The following is a 20,788-nucleotide window of genomic DNA, read 5'->3' on the forward strand; positions in this document are numbered from 1 at the left end:
ATATTTGTGATACGTTTATTAAAAGTTTTAATAAAATGTGCTAAATACCAGTCTCTGTGCAACTGTTCAATAATTTTTTTTAACATGAATTACAGTAATGTTAATGTATGGATGGAGGAGGGAGGGATGGATGGGGAGGAGGGTTTCTACTTATTCCATTCTATTCTAGGGCATTTGTAGTTTATTACAATGTTGTAAGACAGATCCTATTTTCAGTTGCACCTTTATCAAGGTGAATATATTTTGATGTACATTGATCAACAGTTACGTAAGAATTATATATATATGAAAAATATACACAACCGTTCAAAAGTTTGGGGTCACTTAGAAATGTCCTTGTTTTTGAAACAATAGTTTGAGAAACAGATGCCTCAACTGGCATCTTCATTAAATAGTACCAGCAAAACACCAGTCTCAACGTCAACAGTGAAGAGGCGACTCCGGGATGCAGGCTTTCTAAGCAGAGTTCCTCTGTCCAGTGTCTGTGTTCTTTTGCCCATCTTAATCTTTTCTTTTTATTGGCCAGTCTGAGATATGACTTTTTCTTTGCAACTCTGTCTAGAAGGCCAGCATCCAGAGTCGTCGTCTTCACTGCTACGCTTGAGACTGGTGTTTTTGCCAGGTACTATTTTACAAATCTGCAGTTGAGGGACCTTCTTCTCAACTATTGTTTAAAAAAACAAGGTTACATTTCTAAGTCTTGTTAGACCACTCTAATGTATTGTCCTCTTGCTCTTGCCCACTCCCTCTTTCTATTCTGGTTAGAGACAGTTTGGCGCTGTTCTGTGAAGGGAGCGAGTACAACAGCGTTTGTACGAGATCTTCAGTTTTCTTGGAATTTCTCGCATGGAATAGCCTTCATTTCCTCAGACAAGAATAGACGACAACGTTTCAGAAGAAAAGTTATTTGTTTCTGGCCATTTTGCCGCCTGTAATCGAATCCACAAATGCTGATGCTCCACGATACTCAACCAGTCTAAAAAGGACAGTTGTATTGCTTTTTAATGCAGCACAACCGTTTTCCAGCTGTGCTAACATAATTGCAAAAGGTTTTCTAATGATCAATTAGCCTTTAAAATTATCAACTTGGGATAGCTAACACAACGTGCCATTGGAACACAGGAGGATGGTTGCTGATATGGGCCTTCTGTACGCCTATGTAGATTATCCATTAAAATCAGCCGTTTCCAGCTACAATCATCTTTACAACATTAACATATGTCTACACTGTATTTCTGACGCAACTTTGATGTTTATTTTAATGGCAACATTTTTTCCCTTTTTTTCACAACAGAGGACATTTTCTAAATAACCCCAAACTTTTGAACGGTAGTGGTATATACAAGTGGGGAAGAACAGTCATTTGATACATGCCGATTTTGCAGGTTTTCTACTTACAAAGCATGTGAGGGTCTTGTAATTTTTATCAATAGGTACAGCTCAACTGTGAAGAGACGAGATCTAAAACAAAAATCCAGAACAATCACATTGGTTTGATGTTTAAGTATTTAATTTATATTTGCCATTTCTCATTGCAATGACATAAAGTATTTGATCACCTACAACCAGTAAGAATTCGGCTCTCACAACCTGTTGTCTTCTTTAAGAAACCCTCCTGTTCTTCCACCAATACTTAATTTAACTGCAAGCCTGTTTGGAACTCATTAGCTTATAAGAAGACACCTGTCCCACACTCAATAAACAGACTCAACCTGCTCCTTGCAATGGCAATATTAGGGAGATGTGAGTGACATACGGAAATTGCAGAACCTTGCCAAAGGAGTGAGACTTGGGCTAAGAATAGCAAGCAGCTTGTGGAGAAGGCAACAAAACTTGTTGGCGCAATTATTAGAAAATGGAGAGATAGTTACCTAGTAGATGATGTCAATCACCTTCGGTCTGGGCTCGCTAGGTATGCAAGATCTCACATCTCGATGGGCATAAATGATCATGAGCGAACAGGTGAAGGGATCAGCCAGAACTAACGGCAGGACCTGTAAGATTGATCTCTGAAGGACGCTGGGAACAAGTCTCAAAGAAAACCTTCATTAGTACAGCAACCAACGTTCCATCATGGATTAAAAATCACTGCAGCGCACGCAAGTCCTCTCAAGCCAGCGCATGTCCAGGCCCAATCTGAAGTTTTGGACAATACATCTGGATGATCCAGGGAGGAATGGGAAAGCGTCATGTGTCTGATGAGACAATAAATAGACTTTTTGGGTTCTAAAACTCCACTCGCCGTGTTTGGAGGAAGAAGAAGGATGAGTACACACCAAGAAAGCCAATCCCAATCCGTGAGCCATGGAGGTTGCACAACATTCATTCTTGGGGAGCTTTTCTGCAAAGGGAACAGGGATGACTGCACGTATTAGGTGGAGGATGGATTGGGGCCATGTATCGTCGAGATTATGGGCCAACACTCCTCCTCAGTAAGAGTTGAGATTTCCTGGGGGTTGGCTGATTCTATCCAGCATGAAACGATCCCGAAACACACGCCGGGAACTGAAGGAGTGCTCCGTAGAAGCATTAAGGCCTGGAGTGGCCTAGCCAGTTTCCTCAGACTGAACCCATAGAAAATCTTTTGAGGGAGCTGAGTCTGTATTGCAGCGACAGCCCGAAACTCTGAAAGGATCTGGAGAAGGTCCCTGTAATGGAGGTGTGGGACAAAATCCCTACTGCAGTGTGTGCAAACCTGGTCAAGAACTACAGGAAACGTATGATCTCTGTAATTGCAAACAAAGGTTTCTGTACCAAATATTTAAGTTCTGCTTTTCTGATGTATCAAATACTTATGTCATGCAATAAAATGCAAATTAATTACTTAAAAATCATACAATGTGATTTTCTGGATTTTTGTTTTAGATTACGTCTCTCACAGTTGAAGTGTGCCTATGATAAAAATTACAGACCTCTACATGCTTTGTAAGTAGGAAAACCTGCAAAATCGGCAGTGTATCAAATACTTGTTCTCCCCACTGTATATTGTACAATCAATGTGTGCAAAGCCCCTAGAGATGTAGCCAGAAAGACTGCTGTAATTGCTGTCAAAGGTGATGATAACTTGTATTGACTGAGGGTTGTGGAGACTTATGTAAATGAGATATTTCTGCATTCCATTTTCAAATCAAATAAAATGTTATTTGTCACATACATATGGTTAGCAGATGTTAATGCGAGTGTAGCGAGATTCTTTTGCTTCTATTTCTGACAGTGCAGTAATATCTAACAGTAACAGTAACGATTCCCCAACAACAACCTGCTACACACAAATCTAAAGGGTTGAATGAGAATATGTACATATAAGTATATGGATGAGCGATGGTCGAGTGGCATAGGCAAGGTGCAATAGATGGTATAAAATACAGTATATACATGTGGTATGAGTAATGTAAGATATGTAAACATTTTTAAAGTGCCATTATTTAGAGTGGCATTGTATAAAGTGACTAGTGATCCATTTATTAAAGTGGCCAGTGATTGGGTCTCAATGTAGGCAGCAGCCTCTCTGTGTTAGTGATCGCTGTTTCGCAATCTGATGGCCTTGAGATAGAAGCTGTTTTTCAGTCTCTCGGTCCCAGCTTTGATGCGCCTGTACTGATCTCGGCTTCTGGATGGTAGCGGTGTGAACAGGCAGTGGCTCAGGTGGTTGATGTCCTTGATGATCTTTTTGGCCTTCCTGTGACATCGGGTGCTGTAGGTGTCATGGAGGGCAGGTAGTTTTCCCCCGGTGATGCATTGTGCAGACCACACCATCCTCTGGAGAGCCTTGCGGTTGAGGGCGGTGCAGTTGCCGTACCAGGCTGTATCACATGCTCTCGATGCTCTCGATTGTGCAACTGTAAAAGTTTGTCAGGGTTTTGGGTGACAAGCCACATTTCTTCAGCCTCCTGAGGTTGAAGAGGAGGTGTTGCGCCTTCTTCACCACACTGTCTGTGTGGGTGGACCATTTCAGTTTGTCTGTGATGTGTACGTCTAGGAAATTAAAACTTTCCACCTTCTCCAATGCTGTCCCTTCGATGTGGATAGGGGGGTGCTCCCTCTGCTGTTTCCTGAAGTCCACGATCATCTTCTTTGTTTTGTTGACGTTGAGTGAGAGGTTGTTTTCCTGACACCACACTCCGAGTGCCCTCACCTCCTCCCTATAGGCTGTGTCGTCGTTGTTGGTAATCAAGTCCACTACAGTTGTGTCATCTGAAAACTTGATGATTGAGTTGGAGGCGTGCATAGCCACGCAGTCGTGGGTGAACAGGGAGTACAGGAGGGGGCTGAGCACGCACCCTTGTGGGGCCCCAGTGTTGAGGGTCAGCGAAGTGGAGATGTTGGTTCCTACCTTCACCAACTGGGGCGGCCTGTCAGAAAGTCCAGGACCCAATTGCACAGGGCAGGGTTGAGACCCAGGGCCTCCAGCTTGATAATGAACTTGGAGGGTACTATGGTGTTGAATGCCGTGCTGTAGTCAATGAACAGCATTCTTACATTTTTTTATTTATTTTATTTCACCTTTATTTAACCAGGTAGGCCAGTTGAGAACAAGTTCTCATTTACAACTGCGACCTGGCCAAGATAAAGCAAAGCAGTCCGACACAAACAACACAGAGTTACACATGGGATAAACAAACGTACAATCAATAACACAATGGAAAAATCTATATACAGTGTGTGCAAATGTAGTAAGATTATGGAGGTTAGGCAATAAATAAGCCATAGTGGCGAAATAATTACAATTTAGCAATTAAACACTTGAGTGATAGATGTGCAGAAGATGAATGTGCAAGTAGAGATACCGGAGAAAAAAAAATAACAATATGGGGATGAAGTAGTTGGGTTGGCTATTTACAGATGTACGCCACAGGATGTCTTTGTGCTGGTCAAGGGCAGTCAAGTCTGGAGTGAACCAAGGGCTATATCTGTTCTTAGTTCTACATTTTTTGAATGGGGCATGCTTATTTAAGATGTTGAGGAAAGCACTTTTAAAGAATAACCAGGCATCCTCTACTGACGGAATGAGGTCAATATCCTTCCAGGATACACGGGCCAGGTCGATTAGAAAGGCCTGCTCGCTGAAGTGTTTTAGGGAGCGTTTGACAGTGATGAGGGGTGGTCGTTTGACCGCGGACCCATTACGGACATAGGCAATGAGGCAGTGATCGCTGAGATCCTGGTTGAAGACAGCAGAGGTGTATTTAGAGGGCAGGTTGGTCAGGAATATCTATGAGGGTGCCCGTATTTACGGATTTAGGGTTGGTAGTTTTCTTGATAATTTGTGTGAGATTGAGGGCATCTAGCTTAGATTGTAGGACGGCCGGGGTGTTAAGCATATCCCAGTTTAGGTCACCTAACAGTACAAACTCTGAAGATAAATGGGGGGCAATTACTTCACATATGGTGTCCAGGGCACAGCTGGGAGCTGAGGGGGGTCTATAACAAGTGGCAACAGTGAGAGACTTATTTCTGGAAAGGTGGATTTTTAAAAGTAGAAGCTCGAACTGTTTGGGCACAGACCTGGATTGCATTACAGAACTCTGCAACTCTGCAACTCTCTGCAGTAGATTGCAACTCCACCCCCTTTGGCAGTTCTGTCTTGGCGGAAAATGTTGTAGTTGGGGATGGAAATTTCAGAATTATTGGTGGCCTTCCTAAGCCAGGATTCAGACACGGCTTGGACACCAGGGTTGGCAGAGTGTGCTAAAGCAGTGAATAAAACAAACTTAGGGAGGAGGCTTCTGATGTTAACATGCATGAAACCAAGGCTTTTACGGTTACAGAAGTCAACAAATGATAGCGCCTGGGGAGTAGTGGAACTGGGGGCTACAGGGCCTGGGTTAACCATAAGGAGTAGGATAAGGAGGAGTAGGATAAGGGTACGGCTAAAGGCTATAAAAACTGGTTGTCTAGTGCGTTGGGGACAGAGAATAAAAGGAGCAGATTTCTGGGCGTGGTAGAATAGATTCAGGGCATAATGTATAGACAATGGTATGGTAGGATTTGAGTACAGTGGAGGTAAACCTAGGCGTTGAGTGATGATGAGAGAGGTTTCGTCTCTGGAGGCACCAGTTAAGCCAGGTGAGGTCTCCACATGTGTGTGGGATGGGACAAAAGAGCTATCTAAGGCATTTTGAGCGGGACTGAGGGCTCTACAGTGAAATAAAACAATAAGAACTAGCCGTGACCGCAGTAGACAAGGCATATTGACATTAGAGAGAGGCATAAAGCAATCACAGGTGTTGATCAGGAGAGCTAAGACAACAACGGGTAAATGAATGGGCAGAGCGGGTCAGTTAGGTATATGCAGGACCTGAGTTCGAGGCTGGGGCCGACAGGTAAACAAAATGAGGTACCGTGTTATTGAAACAGTCCAGGGGGCATCAGCTGTGTAGCCGAGTGATCATAGGGTCAAAAGAGCAGCAATAGGTGAGTCAGGGTGCCGTTCGGTAGTCACTACTACGCTAGGCGAGCAGGGGACACAGCATTCAGAAAAGCTAGCGGGCCGGGGCTATTAAATGGTTCTTCAGTGACATCGTAACAGAATAGCCTGTTGAGACCACATCGGGCGATCATGTCGGCTGTCCAGTCGTGATGGATCGGCGGGGCTCCGTGTTGACAATAAAGGGTCCAGGCCAATTGGCAAAGGAGGTATTGTAGCCCTAGAATTAGCTGGTGGGCCTAGCTCGAGGCTAGCTCAAGGCTAGCTGGTGCTTTCTTCGGAACAGAGGCGTTAGCTAACAGTAGCCACTCGTTTGCAGCTAGCTAGCTGCGATGATCCGGTGTAATGATCCAGAGCGGCAGGAATCCGGTGATGTGGTAGAGAGAAGCATGATCCTTGACTAGTCTCTCAAAGAACTTCAAGATGACAGAAGTGAGTGCTACGGGGCAGTAGTAATTTAGTTCAGTTATCTTTGCCTTCTTGTGTACAGGACCAATGCCTTCTTGGGTACAGGACCAATGGTGGCCATCTTGAAGCATGTGGGGACAACAGACTGGGATAGGGAGCGATTGAGTATGTCCGTAAACATTGAGTATGTCCGTAAACATTTCAATACATTGGAAAAAGTTTCTAAAAACATGGTTTCACTTTGTCATTATGGGGTATTGTGTGTAGATGGGTGAGAAAAAAATATACATTTATCCATTTTGAATTCAAGCTGTAACACAACAAAATGGGTATGAATACTTTCTGAAGGCACTGTATGTCAAAGGAATGTTGATGGTCTAGATACAGTGCATTCAGTCCTTAACTTTTTCCATATTTTGTTGTGTTACAGCCTGAACTTAAAATTTATAAAATTTAGATTTTTTTTTTTACACACAATAACCCATAATCTCAAAGTGGAATTATGTTTTATGGGTTTACTGTAAGTAGAGTTGGTCCTACAAAGCCAAAGCCCCCTGATGGGTGAGAATAATATACAAGGAATTTCTCAAAGCTGTTAAGGAGAACCATGACAACCTTTTACCTAGCCGGTGGGGATTCCGGTGGGGTGCCCCCACCCAGTAAGTGGCAGTGCTGGCAACACTAGCTGCAGCAACCCATGGGGAGGTGGTCACACTCGGACAATCAGAGAGGGGGCAAATTATGCTTGGGAAAATGGTCACAAGGGGAACCAGTGTGTGTGTGTTTCAGGGGAAGGAGGTGTATCTGATTTCCTTCAGCTAGGACTAGAAATTGGTTAATCAAATCTCCCCATTTTTGCTAAATGTTGCATGCCTTCTCAAACAGCTGCAACTGTATATACATTCGCACATCAAATCAAATCAAATTTATTTATATAGCCCTTCGTACATCAGCTGATATCTCAAAGTGCTGTACAGAAACCCAGCCTAAAACCCCAAACGCAAACGCAATCGCAGTGTTTTGTAGAAGCACGGGGGCTAGGAAAAAACTCCTAGAAAGGCCAAACCTAGGAAGAAACCTAGAGAGGAACCAGGCTATGAGGGGTGGCCAGTCCTCTTCTGGCTGTGCCTGGTGGAGATTATAACAGAACATGGCCAACGATGTTCAAATGTTCATAAATGACCAGCATGGTCAAATAATAAATAATCACAGTAGTTGTCGAGGGTGCAGCAAGTCAGCACCTCAGGAGTACAAATTTCAGTTGGCTTTCATTGCCGATCATTGAGAGTATCTCTACCGCTCCTGCTGTCTCTAGAGAGTTGAAAACAGCACGGTCTGGGACAACGGTAGCACGTCCGGTTGAACAGGTCAGGGTTCCATACGCCGCAGGCAGAACAGTTGAAACTGGAGCCAGCAGCATGGCCAGGTGGACCTGGGGACAGCAAGGAGTCATCATGCCAGGTAGTCCTGAGGCATGGTCCCTAGGGCTCAGGTCCTCCGAGAGAGAGAAAGAAAGAGAGAATTAGAAAGAGCATACTGTAAATCTCACACAGGACACCGGATAAGACAGGAGAAGTACTCCCAGATATAAACAGACTGACCCTAGCCGTGGTGACCCGTGGTGGTTGTCTTTTAGGTCCCAGTTGTGCTAGACAACTTTCAGTGGACATCCCAATGAGTGTCTTTCAGAACCCCTCCTAAAAAAATCCCACCTGTTTCATTTTGGTTGTTTCAGTGACCTTTTTTTAGTTCCCCTTCTGTTTGAGCAACAATATTTGGTTTTCTTGCTGCTTTTGACACAACATAAACATTACGCCTACCAGGGGGCTTTGCTGTATTTAACCATTCTATCAAAAAGTTATAAAGACTATGGCAAAGCCAGCCTCATTTGGCCCAAGCCAGCCATTCACGCATGGCCCGTTACCAACATAGAAACACTGTTGTTTAGTGTAGCTGGTTAACTAGCAACATGTTTTCGCGTAGGAATTTGTAATCCATGACAAATTATGTGTGTAGGAGTTGAACAAATTGCTGATCGCCTTTGTGCGGGAATTTCTCTGTCGGAAGTAGGTGGAGATATGTGCACATTTGAAATAGGAATAAAAATGCAAAACGCTAGCATCTCTCAGCTGGCTAACGCGTTAGCCCGTCCAAACAACATTTACATTACATTAAGTCATTTAGCAGACGCTCTTATCCACGAGCGACTTCTAAAATTGGTGCATTCACCTTATGATTATTTCCAGTGGAACAACACTTTACAATAGTGCATCTAACTCTTTTTAAGGGGGGGGGGGGGTTAGAAGTGCACTTACTTTATCCTATCCTAGGTATTCCCTTAAAGAGGTGGGTTTCAGGTGTCTCCGGAAGGTGGTGATTGACTCCGCTGAGCCTGGCGTCGTGAGGGAGTTTGTTCCACCATGTGGGTGCCAGAAGCAGCGAACAGTTCTTTGACTTGGCTGAGCACGTGAACTGTACTTCCTCAGGACCGGTAAGGGCAGGTCGAGCAGCCAGCAGGTGGGCATGAACGCCAGTGCCCTGTTTGGGTCTATCGCGCCTGATCCAGAAGCCTGGAAGGTACGGAGGTGCCGGTTCCCTCACAGCTCCGTAGGCAAGTCACCATGGTCTCTGTACGCGCGCATGCGCCGAGCTTCAACTGGAAGCCAGTGGAGAAGCGGAGGAGCGCGGGTGACGTGAGAGAACTTGGGAAAGTTGAAACATCCAGAGCGGCTGCGGCGTTCTGGATGAGTTGTAGGGGTTTAATGGCACAGCAGGGAGCCCAGCCAACAGCGAGTTGCAGTAATCAGAACGGGAGATGACAAGTGCCTGGATTAGGACCTGCCGCCCGCTTCCTGCGCTGAGGCAAGGTCCGTACTCTGCGAATGTGTAGAGCATGAACCTACAGGAACGGGTCACCGCCTTGATGTTAGTTGAGAACCGACAGGGTGTTGTCCAGGATCACGCCAAGGTTCTTAGCACTCTGGGAGGAGGACACAATGACGTTGTCAACCGTGATGGCGAGATTCATGGAACGGGCAGTCCTCCCGGGAGGAAGAGCAGCTCCTGTCTTGCCGAGGTTCAGCTTGAAGGTGGTGATCGTCCATTCCACACTGATATGTCGCCAGACATGCAGAGATGCGATTCACCACCTGGTTATCAGAGGGGGAAAGGAGAAGATTAATGTGTCTGTCGTCTGCATAGCAATGATAGAGGAGACCATGTGTAGGATATGACAGAGCCAAGTTGACTCTGGTGTATATCAGCGAGAATAGGAGAGGGCCTAGAACAGAGCCCCGGGGGACACCAGTGGTGAGAGCACGCTGGTGCGCGAGACAGATTCTCGCCACGCCACCTGGTAGGAGCGACCTGTCAGGTAGGACGCAATCCAAGCGCTGGGCCGCCCGGAGATGCCAGCCTCGGAGCAGGGTGGAGAGGAGGATCTGATGGTTCACAGTATCAAAGGCAAGCCGCCATAGGTCTAGAAGGATGAGAGCAGAGTGAGAGAGAGTTAGCTTTAGCAGTGCGGCAGCGCCTCCGTGACCACAGAGAAGAGCAGTCTCAGTTGAATGACTAGTCCTTGAAACCTGACTGATTTGGATCAAGAAGGTCATTCCTGAGAGAGATAGCAGGGAGAGCTGGCAAGGACGGCACGTTCAAGAGTTTTGGAGAGAAAAGAAAAGAAGGGATACTGTCTGTAGTTGTTGACATCGGAGGGATCGCATGTGTAGGTTTTTGTCAGAAGGGGTGCAACTCTCGCTCTCTTGAAGACGGAAGGGACGTAGGCAAGCGGTCAAGGATGAGTTGATGAGCGAGGTGAGGTAAGGAGAAGGTCTCCGGAAATGGTCTGGAGAAAGAGGAGGGGGATAGGTCAAGCGGGCAGGTTGTTGGCGCGGCCGGCCGTCACAGACGCGAGATTTCAATCTGGAGAGGAGAGGGGAGAAAAGAGTCAAAGCACAGCGTAGGGCAGTGTGAGCAGAACCAGCGGTGTCGTTGACTTAGCAAACGAGGATCGGATGTTCGTCCGACCTCTTTTCAAATGGTTGACGAAGTCATCAGACAGAGAGGGAGGAGGCGTGGGCAGGAGGGGAAGGAGATCAGGAGGGAGGAGAAGGTGGGCAAAGAGCTTCCTAGGGTTAGAGGCAGATGCTTGGAATTTAGAGTGGTAGAAATTGGCTTTAGCAGCAGAGACAGAAGAGGAGAATGTAGAGAGGAGGGAGTGAAAGGATGCCAGGTCCGCAGGGAGGCGAGTTTTCCTCCATTTCCGCTCGGCTGCCCGGAGCCCTGTTGCTGTGAGCTCGCAATGAGTCGTCGAGCCACGGAGCAGGAGGGGAGGACCGAGCCGGCCTGGAGGATAGGGGACATAGAGAGTCAAGGATGCAGGAAAGGAGGAGAGGAGGGTTGAGGAGGCAGAATCAGGAGATAGTTGGAGAAGGTTTGAGCAGAGGGAAGAGATGATAGGATGGAAGAGGAGAGAGTAGCAGGGAGAGAGAGCGAAGGTTGGGACGGCGCGATACCATCCGAGTAGGGGCAGTGTGGGAAGTGTTGGATGAGAGCGAGAGGGAAAAGGATTCAAGGTAGTGGTCGAGACTTGGAGGGGAGTTGCAATGAGATTAGTGGAAGAACAGCATCTAGTAAAGATGAGGTCAAGCGTATTGCCTGCCTTGTGAGTAGGGGGGGAAGGTGAGAGGGTGAGGTCAAAAGAGGAGAGGAGTGGAAAAGAGGAGGCAGAGAGGAATGAGTCAAAGTAGACGTGGGGAGGTTAAAGTCACCCAGAACTGTGAGAGGTGAGCCATCCTCAGGAAAGGAACTTATCAGGGCGTCAAGCTCATTGATGAACTCTCCAAGGGAACCTGGAGGGCGATAAATGATAAGGATGTTAAGCTTGAAAGGGCTGGTAACTGTGACAGCATGGAATTCAAAGGAGGCGATAGACAGATGGGTCAGGGGAGAAAGAGAGAATGTCCACTTGGGAGAGATGAGGATCCCAGTGCCACCACCCCGCTGACCAGAAGCTCTCGGGGTGTGCGAGAACACGTGGGCAGACGAGGAGAGAGCAGTAGAGTAGCAGTGTTATCAGTGGTAATCCATGTTTCCGTCAGTGCCAAGAAGTCGAGGGACTGGAGGGAAGCATAGGCTGAGATGAACTCTGCCTTGTTGGCCGCAGATCGGCAGTTCCAGAGGCTGCCTGAGACCTGGAACTCCACGTGGGTCAGTGCTATCACGCGGCTGACCGGCAGCTCGGGGTGGGTCGGCTGCGTCGGGCGTGGGCGGTAGGGGGCGGCGCCGGGAGCGGGCGGGCGCGGGGGGAGGAGCGGTTGGTTGGCAGCTGGCGGGACGGGGGCGGCGTGGTTGCGGGGGCGGAAGGGCGTTGGGCCGCCTGGTCGGGGGCCGGGGGGGCATTGCGGGGGGGTGGCGGGGGGGGGCGCGGGCTAGCGAGGCTTGGGGCGGTCAGGGGGCCGGGGTGACGGGCGGAGCGGGGCGCGGGTGGCCGCCACGGGCGGCGGTCGACGGGGCTGGGAAGGCCGCGGGTGGGAGGGTCCGGGCGGCGCGCGGGCGGGGAGCGCGGTAGGCGGTCGTGAGGGGCGCGGGGCCCTCGGCCTGCTGCGGCCCTGGAGGGTGCTTGGCGGCGGCGGCGTGTGGGGGGGTGGCACTGTGGGCCACGCGGCGCGGCCGAGGGCACGCGGCGTGAGGACCACCAGCTCTTCTAGAGTAGCAGCGGCCACCGCTGATGCTGACAGCGTTTGTATGGTCTGTGCAGAGAGGAGAGAAACAGGGATAGACAGACACATAGTTGACAGGCTACAGAAGAGGCTACGCTAATGCAAAGGAGATTGGAATGACAAGTGGACTACACGTCTCGAATGTTCAGAAAGTTAAGRTTACGTTGCAAAAAATCTTATTGACTAAAATGATATAGTACTGCTGGCTGGTGAAATAGGCTAGCTAGCAGTGGCTGTGTTGTTGACTTTGTTTGAAAGTGTAYCTGGCTAGGTAACCTCTAACTGGCTAGGTAACCTCGACAATTACTCTAGACTACACAATTATCTTGGATACAAAGACGGCTATGTAGCCAGCTAAGATCAAACAAATCAAACTGTTGTACTGTAATGAAATGAAATGTAATACTACCTGTAATACTACCTGTGGAGCAAAGCGGAATGCAACTACTCGCTCCAAACCAAACCGGAAGTGCGTATCGTAGAGGGAGAGGCAATAGAAGTGTTGTTTCTTGTATTATTGTCTTTTGTGTCTTTAGAGGACTGCTTCACCTTAATGTCCCCTTTCCCTTTTCTTCTGTCCTTATTTTGTCCCACTTTGTCCCTTCTTTGTCCCTTCTTCTCTTCTGCCAACTAGACACTCCTTGTTAGCTAACAACACCACAATATCATCTGGATTTGTGTAAAGTGTGCTTACAAACAGATACTATTAGATAATGTAGCTAGACAGTCATTATTAGCCATAATTTGAACGGGTAACGTTACAGTTATGCTAGCTAACAACAGGCTCAGTCCATGTTTGTTTACCTGCACACACTAATTTACGGGAAGCAAACGATTGCTTGCATGGAGAAAGTCAAGAGCATCAGATGCCAGCATCAGCAATAGATCCGACTTGCAACAAATGTTTTACCTGAGCGGTCTATCTAAGAAAAACAAGGTAATCTAGCTAGCTAGCTAATGAAACAAAGATGCGTTTGAATGTATTGAGAGTGAAAATGGAAAATAACTATGTATTAACTAATATGCTGATTGTAATATATTTATTCAATGTTAAAGACAGTCCCTTAAAATCAATGTTGGAGATCATTGTAAGACATATTAGACATAAAGATGACAGGACAGGCTTCAACAGCGATGCCATCCAGACCAAATCAACTAACGATATACAGAAGTTTCCAACAGTGACACAAACAGTGTATGATGACAACTCCAGCACAGAAAAACACTACTGAATTGATTTTCAACAAAACTGAAATGTCAAGGTATTCATCATAAACTAAAGGCATTTTATTAGATCCTCTCAGCAACCATAACTAGATCTCAGCTGTCATAAGGAACTAGGCAACATGTTAGTTAGATTATTTGCAAGGGTTCTGTGTTGATGTCTTCTTTGTGATTTGTTTCTGTCACAGGTCGCTTACAGAGGTTGTCTGTCCATCACATTGTACATTATCATCATTTGAAGCATCAGATACTCACCCCACAATTACCCAGAGAAGTATCTGGAGCCATAAACGTAGCCAGAGCCAGCAGCACCAACAGCCTCTACATTCCTTCCTAGATAATGACATCTCCACTAAGAGGGAATCCCTTTCAGACAAAAATACTGTTGTCACCTCAGAGAGTACTCATAAGAAGAAAACAAGCCGCCTCAGACAAGGCACGATTCCAGGTCCCATAGCTAGTTTTTCCCAGGTACAGTGTTTGACTAAATGAAACCTGGGTCGTATTCATTAGTGCACACTGTAGTAAAACGCTTCACAACGGAAAACAAAAAGGAGTGTTTTTTTATTGGAGAAGTTCAGTCCTTCCCTGTTTGACTGTTTTCTTCAGTTTGGTGCCTTGTGAATACAACCCTGTATTGGTATAAGGGATTTGTTTATTCATAATCATGGATACAGCATCTTCACTGAACTGACACTTGTGATACATACAACTGATGAAAGCTCACTTTATTCCCTTATTTGGTGATTTGAATTGTGTTTTTTCTAAGGAATCCAATAGATAATGCCAGACTCGACACCCTAATCTTCTTCTGGTAAATGACGAAGACAGCAAAAACAGCAGAGATGGGCCTCCATTGCTTGTCCAGTCACATAGAATGGTTACGGGGCTGACCGAGCTCTCCCCTGCTGAGAGAAAGCCAACAGCCACGTAGCACACCGGGGAAAGGAAGTGATGAAGATGGACATGGGTTTGAGAAAGTAGGAAAAAAACAAGTAGGAAAAAAAGGAGCTCTGAGTTTCCTTCAACTGTTTTCATGATCAGAGAATTTCACATTTCTTACCGTTGCCTATTTAACATATTTGTATTTATTTATTTTCAAAAACAAAATCAATGACCAATCAAAATGATGATCTGCACATGTCGGAGAAGATTTTGGGTAATTATACAATTTTATCAAGCTGAATGCAACATTCATTCAATGTCCATTGTTATCATTATGATACTTCTGTTGCAGTATTGGATGACGTGGACCATATATTTGATTGCAGACATTGATGATGATGAGGACGAGTCGAGTGAGCTCTCCAGAGTGTCCTTCCACTCCTCCAGTTTGCCTCAGCCCATGATAGTCAACCCATGGTTTGGATCCCAAATGGCACCCTATTCCTTACATAGGTCACTACCTTTGACCAGAGCCCTACGGGCTCTGATCAAAGGTAGTGCACTAAATAGGGAATAGGATTCCATTTGGGACTCGTTTTTGATTACTGGACAGGAGCTCAAATATTTGGCCTGGTTTGAGTTAAAATGCTGTGATGTTTAGTGATGATGTCTTTCTGTGTTTTCTACCCTGAAGAGCTCATTCTTGGATCTAGCAGCAGTTTTTTGCAGTGCCGAGTGGAGGTGTCAGAGTTTCACATTCTCAGATACACCGGATCTGGGATATGGGATTGTACAGAAGAAGGTAGGATTGGATCACCTTTGTAATGGTATAGTTATACCACCCTGCATAGAGATAACACATCAATCAGACAGAGGTGCATCCCAAATGTCACCATATTCCCTATATAGTGCACTACTTTTGACCAGGGCCTATATGTCAAAAGTAGTGCACTATATAAATAGGGTGCTATTTGGGACGTAGTACTTATTATGGTGAATTAAACGTTCTTCACCAACCATTAATTAACATCAGGAGTGCTTTCTTGATTTACATCAGTGAGTATTAAGTCATAGAATGTTCTGTAAGTTCCAGTATTTAATTCCGTCTTGACTTCACATGGCATTTTGTCACCAGAAGATTAAGAAGATTAAGGCCACTGCTGAGATCCAATGGCTGTGTTGTTGTATTAAGCTTGGACAATGTTTTTTTTTGCGCAAGGGGAATATTATATTACTTTATATGTTCAGTGTAATAATTTCAACATTATCAACTGTGACATTTATTGTGGTTGTTATTGTTCTATAGGAGCTTGCCAATTTATTGCGGTGTGGACGGGCTGTATTGAATGTCTTCAACAACCACAAGGAGCTCGATTCAGGCACTGGAAACCTGAACCGTCTCAAGGGAACAAGAGGACGCAGTGACATTAGAATGCTGTCTTTATTTGAACGTTATAATATCTGCAAGGTTAAAACACATGGTTACATGACACATCTTCTGCTATTGAAATTGCCATAGATCAACTGTACATTCTACAGATTGCGCCTTTAAAGGTAGACTCAACGGGATGATGTTGCGTGCACGAAGTAAACACATGGTGGGTCAATTACCGCAACAACTAAGAGCGTCTCTGGGTGGTGTGCAGCGAGAGCCATTTCAGCGTGCTCTTTGGTGTGCAGGAGCAGCTGTTGAGTGACCAGTGTGGGCTCGGGGAGTTTGACCTATACTACTACGATGGCCTAGCCAATCAGCAGGAGGAAATCTGCCTCACTGTACGTATAGAACACTGATGATGGGTTGGTTTGATCTGCTAGAGAACTAGACACAGATGCATCCCTTTTGTATGTGGCTATCTGCTTCTTGATTTGATTTATTTGGTTATTGATGTGAAATGATCAGCCCCATTCATTCTTCACATATCACAAATGAATGACTTGCGGTGCTAATCATAAAGCATATCAAGTTAATGAAGAGTTTGTATTCTTGTGTTTATTTCCAGCTGGAGGTACCACAGGAATATCTGCCGGCTGCCAAGATATCAACACTGATCTCATTCCTCCTCTTGAACACTGTATACGGACAATGTGAGTGAACACATTTTTCTTGTTAAAAAACGCCTTAAAACACACCTTTCAGTGAACCTATGCACTATGATTGACTCTGTTCTACTCCCACTTGTGTGCCTTCGCCAGTATCCCTATGTAATCTGTCCTGTTTTCATTTGGTCTGTTTGGCTTATTTGAATTGCACTAGGATTTCATTTGACTTCCACTTAGATTATTGTGTACTTGTAACGTGTCCGCGAGTGTCTTGAAAGGCGCCTGTCAAATACAAATGTGTTATTATTGAAGGATTTGTACTGCTGCCTATTGATATTTCAAGTGATACTTTGAACAACATTTGTTGTACAACATTTTTATGTAACAGTATTCCGATTCCGATTGAGTGTTTAATAGTCACATGTACAGTGAAAATCTTAGGCTTCGAGCTCCAACATGCAGGACTAAGTGAAATATAATCATGAAAATGTTAACATTTACTATAGTCCGCTCTTTGACTAAGTCTATTGTGTTTTGTTTTCCTATATAGAAAGATGCCATTGTCGATTGGAATGACACCAAGCCCATACTTTGATTGGCTGGTGGATAGAAGGTGATGACAGTAGATGAGATTAGGCCTTCCCCATGGCTGGAGACAAAATATACTGCTTTGTTATTAAATAGATGTACTTACAAGTATATATTTGTATTGTATAGAGTATATTATTTGTATTGTATTAATAGTATTGTCTTTTATCAACAACCACACGTTTTGACACGATCATGGAGGCCATTTTTGTCCATGTCACTGATGTCTTGAGATGTTGCGTCAATATATCCACATCATTTTCCTCATTGTTTTTGAAGATGTTACAGTAAGTGGTGCAGGAAGTGTTGATGCATACGCCTTAAAACGAGTCATTACCTCATTGTATCTTACATGGACATGCCCAAGATAAATAGGAGTGCCTTGGATTTGTCATAGCCTATGACATGCAGCTTTCAAGACCATTAGTTGTAATGATTTACAATATCCATAATCTATTATGATATGTGGTGTGTATTTTTGACTGTAAATATTTTATATGACTGGTCAGAGTCATCTGTTTTATTAAAATAAAAGTTGTGGATCACCTGTACCTTGCCTTTTGTCTTCTGTGGACTACTGCACATGGGACACATGCAATGCCTTGACTGTCCTCACGCTGCCGCTGTTGAGTTATAAATGGATCCTGAATGCAGTCAACTCTACTCATTCCTGGTTCCAGTGACAGAAGAGAAGCTATATYAAATGTTTATTTTTCCAGAATATTTACAACAATAGTGTTTTTTTTTTTTTTTACTTGAAATAAGTCAGACGTCAGTGGATTGTGTGACACCTATAATGTATCTATGTAGTTTATGTACAGAATTTGAGTAAATAGTGGCACTTCAAAGAAATACAACAATATTTATGAACGTTGGTACTTCTTTCTCCATTTCGCAAGAACTATACACAAAGGTGGAGCCCGGTCAGTTTAGTAGTGGTTGTCTTATTGTATGTATTTGAAGCTTGAGTGATTGCAGAAACATCTCCTCCCACTCATGATAACGTCACATATTATATGAGCATGGGCCTCTAGCCGGGGCCAAATCGTTTATTTCATTCTTTTGGCTGGAGTAGATGTCTCCTCAACTTAAGGTCATAGCCATATCACACACTGATAAAATATGTAATTGAATTGCAAATGTGAGAGTGATGCCTTTGTGTTTTTGGGCATTTCTTTGACATTTTCAATCCCTTCAAATAATTTTTCTCACAGTAACATGTCAATGTATGAAGTGATTTATCTTCAAATGTATCTATTTCTCTTCTTTAAATAACATACTTTTTTATTGTATCACATCATCCATTGCTCTTTTTTTTTTATTTTTAGGGTTCACAGTTCTGGGATGTAAATGCAGGCAGGGAGGGGGTGGCAAGAAGGATCCCTATGCCAACACCTCAAGCACCAAGGATCAAAGACACTGCAACTGGCACTAAGATAGAGAGCGATGTCGTCTTCATTTACTGTGAGACCCACTTATATCTACAGTCAGTTGAAGTCGGAAGTTTACATACACCTTAGCCGAATACATTTAAACTCAGTTTTCACAATTCCTGACATTTAATCCCAGTAACAATTTCCTGTTTTAGGTCAGTTAGGATCACCACTTTATTTTAAGAATGTGAAATGTCAGAATAATAGTAGAGAGAATGATTTATTTCAGCTTTTATTTCTTTCATCACATTCCCAGTGGGTCAGAAGTTTACATACACTCAATTAGTATTTGGTAGCTTTGCCTTTAAATTGTTTAACTTGGGTCAAATGTTTCGGGTAGCCTTCCACAAGTTTCCCACAATAAGTTGGGTGAATTTTGGCCCATTCCTCCTGACAGAGTTGGAGTAACTGAGTCAGGTTTGTAGGCCTACTTGCTCGCACACGCTTTTTCAGTTCTGCCCACAAATCTTCTATAGAATTGAGGTCAGGGCTTTGTGATGGCCACTCCAATACCTTGACTTTGTTGTCCTTAAGCCATTTTGCAACAACTTTGGAGGTATGCTTGGGGTCATTGTCCATTTGGAAGACCCATTTGCGACCAAGCTTTAAGTTCCTGACTGATGTCTTGAGATGTTGCTTCAATATATCCACATAATTTTCCTTCCTCATGATGCCATCTTTTGTGAAGTGCACCAGTCCCTCCTGCAGCAAAGCACCCCCACAACATGATGCTGCCACCCCTCTGCTTCACGGTTGGGATGGTGTTCTTCGGCTTGCAAGCCTCCTTGTCTTTTTTCCTCCAAACATAACGATGGTCATTATGGCCAAACAGTTCTATTTTTGTTTCATCAGACCAGAGGACATTTCTCCAAAAAGTACGATCTTTGCCCCCATGTGCAGTTGCAAACCGTAGTCTGGCTTTTTTATGTTGGTTTTGGCGCAGTGGCTTCTTCCTTGCTGAGCGGCCTTTCAGGTTATGTCGATATAGGACTCGTTTTACTGTGGATATAGATACTTTTGTACCTGTTTCCTCCAGCATCTTCAGAAGGTCCTTTGTTGTTGTTGTGGGATTCATTTGCACTTTTCACACAAAGTACATTCATCTCTAGGAGACATACCGCGTCTCCTTCCTGAGCGGTATGATGGCTGCTGGTCCCATGGTGTTTATACTTGCGTACTATTGTTTGTACAGATGAACGTGGTACCTTCAGGCATTTGGAAATTGCTCCCAAGAATGAACAGACTTGTGGAGGTCTTGGCTGATTTCTTTTGATTTTCCCATGATGTCAAGCAAAGAGGCAATGAGTTTGAAGGTAGTGATCTCACCATTGGTAAACTCATTCGACATCAATCAGATCAATACCTCTCAATCTACATCATAGTCTAAAGCTCATGAAATATTTTCTGGAATTTCCAAGCTGTTTAAAGGCACAGTCAACTTAGTGTATGTAAACTTCTGACCCACTGGAATTGTGATAAGTGAAATAATCTGGCTGTAAACAATTGTTGGAAAAATAACTTTGTCATGCACGAAGTAGATTCCTAACGACTTGCCAAAACTATAGTTTGTTAACAAGACATTTGTGGAGTGGTTGAAAAACAAGTTTTAATGACTCCAACCTAAGTGTATGTAAACTTCCGACTTCAACTGTATTATGCTTTGCTTAGCTCTATTACATGTATTTTTATCCCAAAAAATTCCCTAGTCCTTGCAGATGACAAGCATACCCATAACATGATGCAGCCACCACTATGCTTGAAAATACACTATATATACAAAGGTATGAGGACACCCCGTCAAATTAGTGGATTGGCAGTAGAATGGCCTTACTGAAGAGCTCAGTGACTTTCGTCGTGGCACCGACATAGGATGCCACCTTTACAGCAAGTCAGTTCATCAAATTTCTGCACTGCTAAAGCCGCCCCGGTCAACTGTAAGTGCTGTTATTGTGAATTATACAACAGGTGGGTCTAATCCTGAATGCTGATTGGCTAAAACCGCGATGCAGCGGGTGTCTATTCCACAATTTACCACCGGCTAAAATGCCTATTTACTCTTTTCC

At 44.5% G+C, this 20,788-nt stretch overlaps 1 long non-coding RNA gene across 3 annotated transcripts; it reads left to right on the plus strand.

The window, feature by feature from the left end:
- The first annotated feature begins 13,211 nt into the window (after positions 1-13,211).
- On the plus strand, positions 13,212-17,843 carry LOC111975400 (uncharacterized). Of its 3 annotated transcripts, none has more exons than XR_011481140.1 (5): positions 13,212-14,250; positions 14,549-14,774; positions 15,017-16,437; positions 16,665-16,749; positions 17,255-17,843. It is a non-coding gene; the product is annotated as an uncharacterized lncRNA (long non-coding RNA). The 3 variants fall into 3 exon arrangements; XR_011481141.1 differs by lacking the exon at positions 13,212-14,250 and having other exon boundaries at positions 14,268-14,774; positions 15,017-15,466; positions 15,971-16,437; XR_011481139.1 differs by lacking the exon at positions 13,212-14,250 and having other exon boundaries at positions 14,266-14,774.
- Positions 17,844-20,788: the final 2,945 nt, after the last annotated feature.

This window comes from Salvelinus sp. IW2-2015, linkage group LG16 (assembly GCF_002910315.2).
Source record: "Salvelinus sp. IW2-2015 linkage group LG16, ASM291031v2, whole genome shotgun sequence".
NCBI lineage: Eukaryota > Metazoa > Chordata > Actinopteri > Salmoniformes > Salmonidae > Salvelinus > Salvelinus sp. IW2-2015.